This window comes from Mus pahari, chromosome 23, assembly GCF_900095145.1.
Source record: "Mus pahari chromosome 23, PAHARI_EIJ_v1.1, whole genome shotgun sequence".
NCBI lineage: Eukaryota > Metazoa > Chordata > Mammalia > Rodentia > Muridae > Mus > Mus pahari.
In genome coordinates this window covers 40,814,969-40,823,140 of record NC_034612.1, presented here as the reverse complement: position 1 = coordinate 40,823,140, position 8,172 = coordinate 40,814,969, and the positions used below count along the sequence as shown (strand labels likewise).

Below are 8,172 nucleotides of genomic sequence, written 5' to 3'. Positions count from 1 at the left end.
AAAAAAAAAAAAAAAAAAAAAACATGGAGCGTGGGGCGCCGAGGCGCTCCCTTTCCGTTACCCGAGTCGCTCCTACCTCCGGCCGCCCGGCTCCTACACGCCTCGCGCTCCGCCGATCTCGGGGATCCGCCGCCCTCGCCGCCCTCGCCCTCGCCGCCGCCGCCGCCACCGCCGCCGCCGCCGCATCCAATCGCCTCCTCCCGCCCCCCCCTCCCCTTCCGCAGCCAGTCCAGGCCGTTCCTCCGCCTCTCCGCTTCAAAATGGCGCCAAGAGCAGCTCCGCGGCTGCTCCAATCGAACCGCGGCGGACGGCGCCCGGGGGGCAGGCAGAGCGCCGCGTGGGTGCTCAGCGCCCCCTGCCGGCCGCACGGCTCCTCGCTCGGGCGCGTGCGCACGCGCTCCTCGGCCCGCGCGCCGGGCTCCGCCCCCTGCCCCCCCGCTTCGCCCCCCTCCGACACACACGCACCCGGGGAGGGGGGCGCGCACGCGCAGGCTCCGCCCTGCTGGCGCGGCCGCCCCTTGTCTCCTTGGCAGCAGAGTGATGGGCAGCTGTCAGTGCAAGGACTCAGCCTCCCCGGCTTTGGCGGGAAATCTATAGATGGCTGAACGCCGCCGGCTTTGGCTTTTTTTTTTTTTTTTTTAAATTTCCTTTTTTGGATGAGGTCTCACTTTGGCGCCCTAGCTGGCCTGTGGAGCTCACTGTGTACACCAGGCTAGCCTTGATCTTACCATGGAGACCAGGCTGCCCTCGAGTTCAGAGATCTGCCTGCCTCTGCTTCTGTTCTGCCTCCTTAGTACCGGCATGTGCCCTTCGTCCGGCCTTTTTTTTTTTTTTTTTTTTTTTTTTAAAAAAAAAAAAAAAAGGAGGGGGCCGGTGAGATGGTTCAGCGGGTTAGAGCACCGACTGCTCTTCCGAAGGTCCTGAGTTCAAACCCCAGCAACCACATGGTGGATCACAACCATCCTTAATGAGATCTGACACCCTCTTTCTGGAGCGAGCAGGGGCCAACTGGAGTGAGCAGAGGTCCTAAGTTCAATTCCCCAACAACCACATGAAAGCTCACAGCCATCTGTATAGCTATAGTGTAGTCATATACATAAAATAAAAAATAAATGTGTATTATTTTATTTGAGAATAGGCTTTCACTATGCAGCCCTGACTGGCCTAGAAATCACTATAGAATCCAGGCTAGACTCTATTCTCCAGCCACTGCCTTCCCAGTGCTAGGATTAAAGGTATGTGCCACCACTCTGGGCTTTTTTTGTTGGTTTGTTGTGTTTTGTTAGATAGGGTCTCACTATGTAGCTCTGTCTGGGTCTGGAACTCACAGAGACCCACCTGCCTCTGCCTCTCTGCCTCTGCCTCCCAAGTGCTGGGATTAAAGGTGTATTCCACCTCTTGTGTGATGTTTTAAACCCTGTGGTGCAGCACAGTGTATGTGCTGTGTAAATGGAAGACGATTAATGTCTACCTGGCGCCCCTACCAGTTGGTGGACCTAGAGATCTAGTGTTCATCCCACTGCTCAAGAACACCCCCTTAACGGGGTGAGGAAACGACTGGAAGGCCACCAGGATGCCGTCCAGAAAACGAGGTTTCTCCTCCCTTGCCACTTCTGCCCTCACGGCTGCAGCTGTGGGCTGGGCAGGCTAAGATGGAGGTTTCTCTTCACCCCCAGGTCCCTGTCAGAGCTGACAGGTCTTGGCCGCCTTTTGCTCTTTGATGCTGTCCATCCCTGCAGTGAGCAGAGGTCTCCCTGCTATTATGCCTTTGGCACTAGGAATGTTTGTGTCAACAATGAACAAATGAGTGGATCGGGAGCTTATGGTAGGATATTTGAAATGAAAGATAGGCAATGCAGGTTTATAAGTCACAGTCTTAGTGCTGGGGAAGAAGAGCCTTAAACCCTAGCTGAGCAAGCACTGTCAGACACTAGCATTCATTTCCTCTCTCAGCAGGGCTCCTGGGACCACTCTGTCTTCTACAGAGCCAGTACTACAGGCTTCTACCCATTGTATGCCTCCACTAAGCCTTGGGAACTTTCCTATACAACTTCAATGTTCCCAGCAAGGACAGAACAGGAGAGCTACATAGGTCTTGAAAGAAAGAAAGAAAGAAAGAAAGAAAGAAAGAAAGAAAGAAAGAAAGAAAGAAAGAAAGAAAGAAAGAAAGAAAGAAAGAAAGAGAAAAAGCTTTGGCTCTGGCTTCTTAGGCAGGCATGGTGCTACTCACCTTTAATCTCAGCCCTTGGGAGGCAGAGGCAGGCAGAGCTCTGTTAGGTTTGAGGTCTGCCTGGTCTACACAGTGAGTCCCAGGACAGCCAAGGCGACAGTGAGATCCCGTCTCAAAAACAAAACAAAATAGAAAGAGAGAGAGAGAGAGAGAGAGAGAGAGAGGAAGAAAGAGAGAGAGAAAAGAAGCTTCCAGTTCTTTGTTGTTATTTTCTTCCCCTCTCAATTCTGAAACGCCTGAAGATACATGTAAGTGTCTTAGGAGCCACAGAATGAGGGCAAGAATGTATGAACTCCACACTGCCATGATCCCCACTGTTTAATATGATACAATAGGCGCTGAGCACAGAATGCCTGCTCAGTACATAATTCTGTTGGGGGTGCAGTCTTGACAGTTTAGAATCATCAATCATTTGCTGGAGTATTGCCAACTTTACCATGCATGCGTCAATCAATTTTCATAGCCGTGCCAAAATACTTAAGAAGAACGAGTGGATTGTTTTGGTTCATGGGTTCTAAGGTTTCCATCTACGGTTAGTTGACTGTAATCTTCCCAACCCTGGGCAAAGCAGACCGTCATGGTAATGCCCACTACTTCCTGGTAACCAGAGAGCAGCCTAAAAGACATATCTCTTATATTTTGGGTTGTGAGCCTATTCTTTAACAGCTGAACCATCTCTCCATCCCAAGACATACCTCGTGAACAGGTTTACACTTCCAGGGCCTGGCCCCTGTGGCCTATTTCCTCCTATGATAGTTCTCCTCCTGGTCTCCACCAGTTCCCAGTTATGCCATCTTAGGACTCCAGGCTGGAGGTCAGAAGGACAGTGTCAGAACCCCTGGAGTTGAGCCGTGCCTGGTGGTGCAGGCCTTTAATCCCAGCACTCGGGAGGCAGAGGCAGGCGGATTTCTGAGTTCGAGGCCAGCCTGGTCTACAGAGTGAGTTCCAGGACAGCCAGCGCTACACAGAGAAACCCTGTCTCGAAAAACCAAAAAAAAAAAAAAAAAAAAAAAAAAGAACCCCTGGAGTTGGAGTGACAGGCAGCTGTGAGCCAGGAACCAAGCCCAGGTCCTCCACAGGAGCAGTAAGTGCTCTTAACCTCTAAGCTACCCCTCCAGCCCAACAAAAGTACTCTTTATATTTGAGGATCTCACAGTTGCCAATGTGAAGTTCCTCAGGATAAAATAATTGGATGGGATAGGGGGCTGGAGAGATGGCTCAGTGGGTAAGAGCACCCGGCTGCTCTTCCAAAGGTCCAGAGTTCAAATCCCAGCAACTACATGGTGGCTCATAATCATCCATAACAAGATCTGATACCCTCTTCTGGAGTGTCTGAAGACAGCTACAGTGTACTTACATATAGTAAATAAATAAATATTAAAAAATAAAAAATAATTGGATGGGATATAATCTCAGATAATTGGGAATTAGAACCATTCCAAAACTCAGGTGTATTTTCTAAATCCTGGAAGAAGGAGTGGTATAAATACACACACACACACACACACACATATGTCTTATAAAGATATGGTTACAACTTTCTTTGGTCAGGAAAAGCACACTACAATCCCCATCTGTCCTTTGTTTGCTGCCGTAGTAAATTAGCTTTTGTGCACACAACGACACCAGTTATCTGCTCAGCTGCAGCTCAGAGACTGACAGCTGTCTGTCTGAGCTAAGACTGCAGAGTCAGTAAGGCTGTGGTCCTTTCTGAAGAGTTGCGGAAGGAGAGGGGCTACACAGATGCCTTTCCTGCCCTTTGGACTTGACTTTCTTTCTTGGTCTCTCCTCCTCTGTCTTCAGTCAACACCACAGCATCTTTCATAGGTTGTCTCCTGGCTCTCTCCAGCTCCCTTCTGCCCGCCCCCCACCCCCACCCCACCATCCACTTTTCGGTCGCTATGACTACTCAGCGCCCAGGCAGGTAATGCAGAATAATCTGTCTCCTTTAAGATCAGTTAATTACCAGACTTTATTCAATTTTAAACCTTAATGCCCCCTTACGTATTAAAAGGTTCTACATGAATCTCCTTGGGAGACATTATTCTGCCAACCACATCACTCCTATTTTGGGTATGTAGCTATTTCTCACAGGGTCCAAAGTTAAGGTGAAAGAGACTGGGAAGTTGGAAGCGCTCAGAATTGCAAATACCCAATCTGAAGAGTCCTAAATAGAGCCCACTGACTTACAGCACTTTGAACGCAGCCTATACATGCTCTAAATGGTTTCCCAACAGCAGCAAAGCATTTACTAAACATCACAAAGCAGGCTTGGCAGCTCATGGGGAAGTGAGGACAGTAGCCTAACTCAAGGCATGTCCCAAAGGCCACACAAATGATCCCTGACAGTCTGCAACAGGATTTAAAGTCCCAGTAGACTATGCAAGGATACCACACGTATTATCTTTAGTCCAGGAGAAGTGGGTCTGAATTTCAGAGAGTGGGAGAATGCAAAAAAAAAATCATCTGGAAATATCTACAGATTGTGTGTACCTTTGCAGCCCATAATACAAAAATTATAGCCGAGCAGGGGTGACGCAGGCCTTCAATCCCAGCGCATGGTTGATAGAGGCAGGAGGAGCTCTGTGAGTTCAAGGCCAGCCTACTCTACAGATGAGTTCCAGAACAGCCAGGGCTGTTACACAGACAAACTCTGTCTTAAGATACAAGGACAAAAAAAAAAGAAGTATAAAAATATAACTGAAGTTAAAGTAGTCAAGAATACAGAACGATCTAAAGAAAAACAAAAGCCAGGACTGGGACGTTGGCTCAGTGGTTAATAGCACTTGTTACTCTCGTTGGGTTGCAGTTCCAGCACCCACATGGTGCCTCACAGTCATCAGTAACTCCAGTTCCAGGGGATCTGACATCCTCTTGGAGCCTCCTTGAACACTGCATGCATGTGGTACAGAGGCATACACGCAGGCAAAGCAAACAGTGAGGTGGGGTTGACAGATGGGTCAGAGCACTGGTGGCTCTTGCAGAGGACCTGGGTTCAGTTCACAACACCCACGCAGTGGCTCACAACTGCCTCTAACTCCAGTTCCAGGGGATCTGATGCTCACTTCTGCCCGCTGCACACTCCTTCGTAAAATGAAAATAAATTGAACTTAAAACTAATAGGTTCTCCTGTCTCTACGGCCATTTATACTTTACTGATTTTATTTAATGTTTGGATATCTGAAATAATTGTCTTCTACATTTTCCTTTACTGGTGTGATACTATAATCATTACTTCACAGAAGTTTAGAATAGCTTCAGACACACTATATGTAAGCACTCTGGTATGAAATCCCATCATTTATGAATTAGATTACAGCAACTGAGACTTGTGAAATATGCTGCAGTCGTTCTGAAAAATCTCAATAATAGGTTGTACAAAATGATACATCAAACTGCTATCTATTGTGAATGGTAAATAATATGTTGTGTTAGTCAGGGTTCACTAGAGTCACAGAATGTAGAGAATGAATCTCTCTATATATATACACATGTGTATGTATATGGATACATATATACATATGCATATGTCCATACACATATACGGAATTTATTGGAATGACTTACAGGCTGCAGTCCAGCTAATCCAACAATGGCTAGCTGTGAACAGAAAGTCCAAGAACCCAGTAGTTGCTCAGTCCCACAAGGCTGGGTGTCTCAGCTGGTCTTCCATCTATGCTGGAATCCCAAAGAAGAAGGCTCCAGTGCCAGTGAAGGAATGGATGTGCTAGCAGGCACAGAGCAAAATCTTCCTGCTTCTGTGTTCTTTTATTTTTTTTTAAAGATGTATTTATTTGGGCTGGTGAGATGGCTCAGTGGGTAAGAGCACCCGACTGCTCTTCAGAAGGTCCGGAGTAAATGTATTTATTTATTATATGTAAGTACACTGTAGCTGTCTTCAGAGACTCCAGAAGAGGGCGTCAGATCTTGTTACGGATGGTTGTGAGCCACCATGTGGTTGCTGGGATTTGAACTCCGGACCTTCTGAAGAGCAGTCTGGTTCTCTTACCCACTGAGCCATCTCACCAACGCCCGTGTGCATCTTCTTATCTCAAAGGTCAGAACTAGAAATGGATTCTCCCACTTCAGACCAAACAGAAAATCTCTCACAGGTATGTCCTCCACTTCCGAATTGTAACTCATTCCAGATAGTCAAGTTGACTACCAAGAGTAGCCACCACGTATGTGACCTCTGACAATTGCGCCAGAATCTCGTTTAAGAGGATGTTCATATTCAGGGCATACGATCAGGTTCTGGTGTGCTACAGTAAGCATAAACTGAAGGAGGCAGTAATGCACTTTTATATGAAAAGCATACGCTTTGCCGGGCGGTGGTGGCGCACGCCTTTAAACCCAGCACTTGGGAGGCAGAGGCAGGTGGATTTCTGTGTTCAAGGCCAGCCTGGTCTACAGAGTGAGTTCCAGGACAGCCAGGACTGCACAGAGAAACCCTGTCTCGAAAAACCAAGAGAGAGAGAGAGAGAGAGAGAGAAGAAGAAGAAGAAGAAGAAGAAGAGAAAGAAAGAAAGAAAGAAAGAAAGAAAGAAAGAAAGAAAGAAAGAAAGAAAGAAAGAAAGAAAGAAAATCTTATGTTTCAAGATGTCAGTGGGAGTTTGGCTCAATGGTAGAAGGCTTATCTGCCATACTTGAGGTCCTAGGTTCAATTCTTTTTTTTTTTTTTTTTTTAAGATTTTTTTTTTTTTACTTATATGAGTGCACTACAGCTGTCTTCAGACATACACTAGAAGAGTGCATTGGATCCCATTACAGATGGTTGTGAGCCACCATGTGGTTGCTGGGAATTGAACTCAGGACCTCTGGCAGAGTAGTCAGTGTTTTTAACCGCTGAGCCATCTCTCCAGCCCCCTAGGTTCAATTCTTTTTTTCTTTTCTTTTTTTCCCGAGACGGGGTTTCTCTGTATAGCCCTGGCTGTCCTGGAGCTCACTCTGTAGACCAGGCTGGTCTCGAACTCAGAAATCCGCCTGTCTCTGCCTCCCGAGTGCTGGGATTAAAGGCGTGCGCTACCACGCTCGGCTAGGTTCAATTCTTAGTACTTGTATTAGTCAGGGTTTTCTAGAGTCACAGAACTTATGGGTAGTCTCTATATAGAAAGGGAATTTATTGATGAATTACAGTCTGTAATTCAAGTCCCCAACAATGGTCAGAAGCAGCTGTGATTGGAAATCCAAGATTTAGCAGTTGCTCAGTCCCACAAGGCAAACAGGTGAAGAAGAGAGAGCGAATCATCCTTCTTCCAATGTCCCTATGTAGGTCTCCAGCAGAAGGTGTGGCCCAGATTAAAGGTGTGTGCCACCACGCCTGGATCTGGGACTTGCTTTGTCCCAGATGACTTTGAATTCAGAGATCTCCCTGTCTTAATCTTCTGGGATTCATAGCCACTGTGTCTCAAGGGCTCCATGCCAAGATCCAGGTCAGAAACTTGTATCTCTCAACCTACAGATTAGGATCACTGGTAAGCCTAACAATTCTGGATTATAGTTCATTCCAGATAGTCAAGCTGACACCCAGGAATAGCCACTATGGGACTGAAGCGGTGTGTGTGTGTGGGGGGGGGAAGCCGGTGAATGTTAAAGGAGCAATGTTTCCAGCTGCTGTGGGACAATGGGATGTAGGAGAGTGCTGGAGCAATGTGCAGAATAGACAATAGATTTGGTGTTACATTCTAGAACACTCCACCAGATTCTTCCCAGAGAAGGGTAGAAATAGGGGCTGGAAAGAACCAGGGTGAGGACACTGCTTTTCATGAAGGAAATGGGTTTTCTCTCTTTTACACAACACTCTTAAGAGAATATATATATATATATATATATATATATATATATATATATATATGTATGTATGTATAAACACTCACGTAAAATAAAATAATGATTTCGTTTTGTTTTTGTTTGTTGAGACAGGGTTTCTCTGTGTAGCCCTG

The 8,172-nt window shown here is 46.8% G+C and overlaps 1 protein-coding gene across 1 annotated transcript in view; it reads right to left on the bottom strand.

Moving 5' to 3' along the window:
• The window catches only part of Pds5b (PDS5 cohesin associated factor B), a 128,195-nt gene extending 127,967 nt beyond the window's left edge, over positions 1 to 228 (bottom strand). The window contains exon 1 of the mRNA XM_029533530.1: positions 77 to 228. The gene's annotated coding sequence lies outside the window, so the exon portion shown is untranslated. The remainder of the gene's footprint in view (positions 1 to 76) is intronic.
• Positions 229 to 8,172: the final 7,944 nt, after the last annotated feature.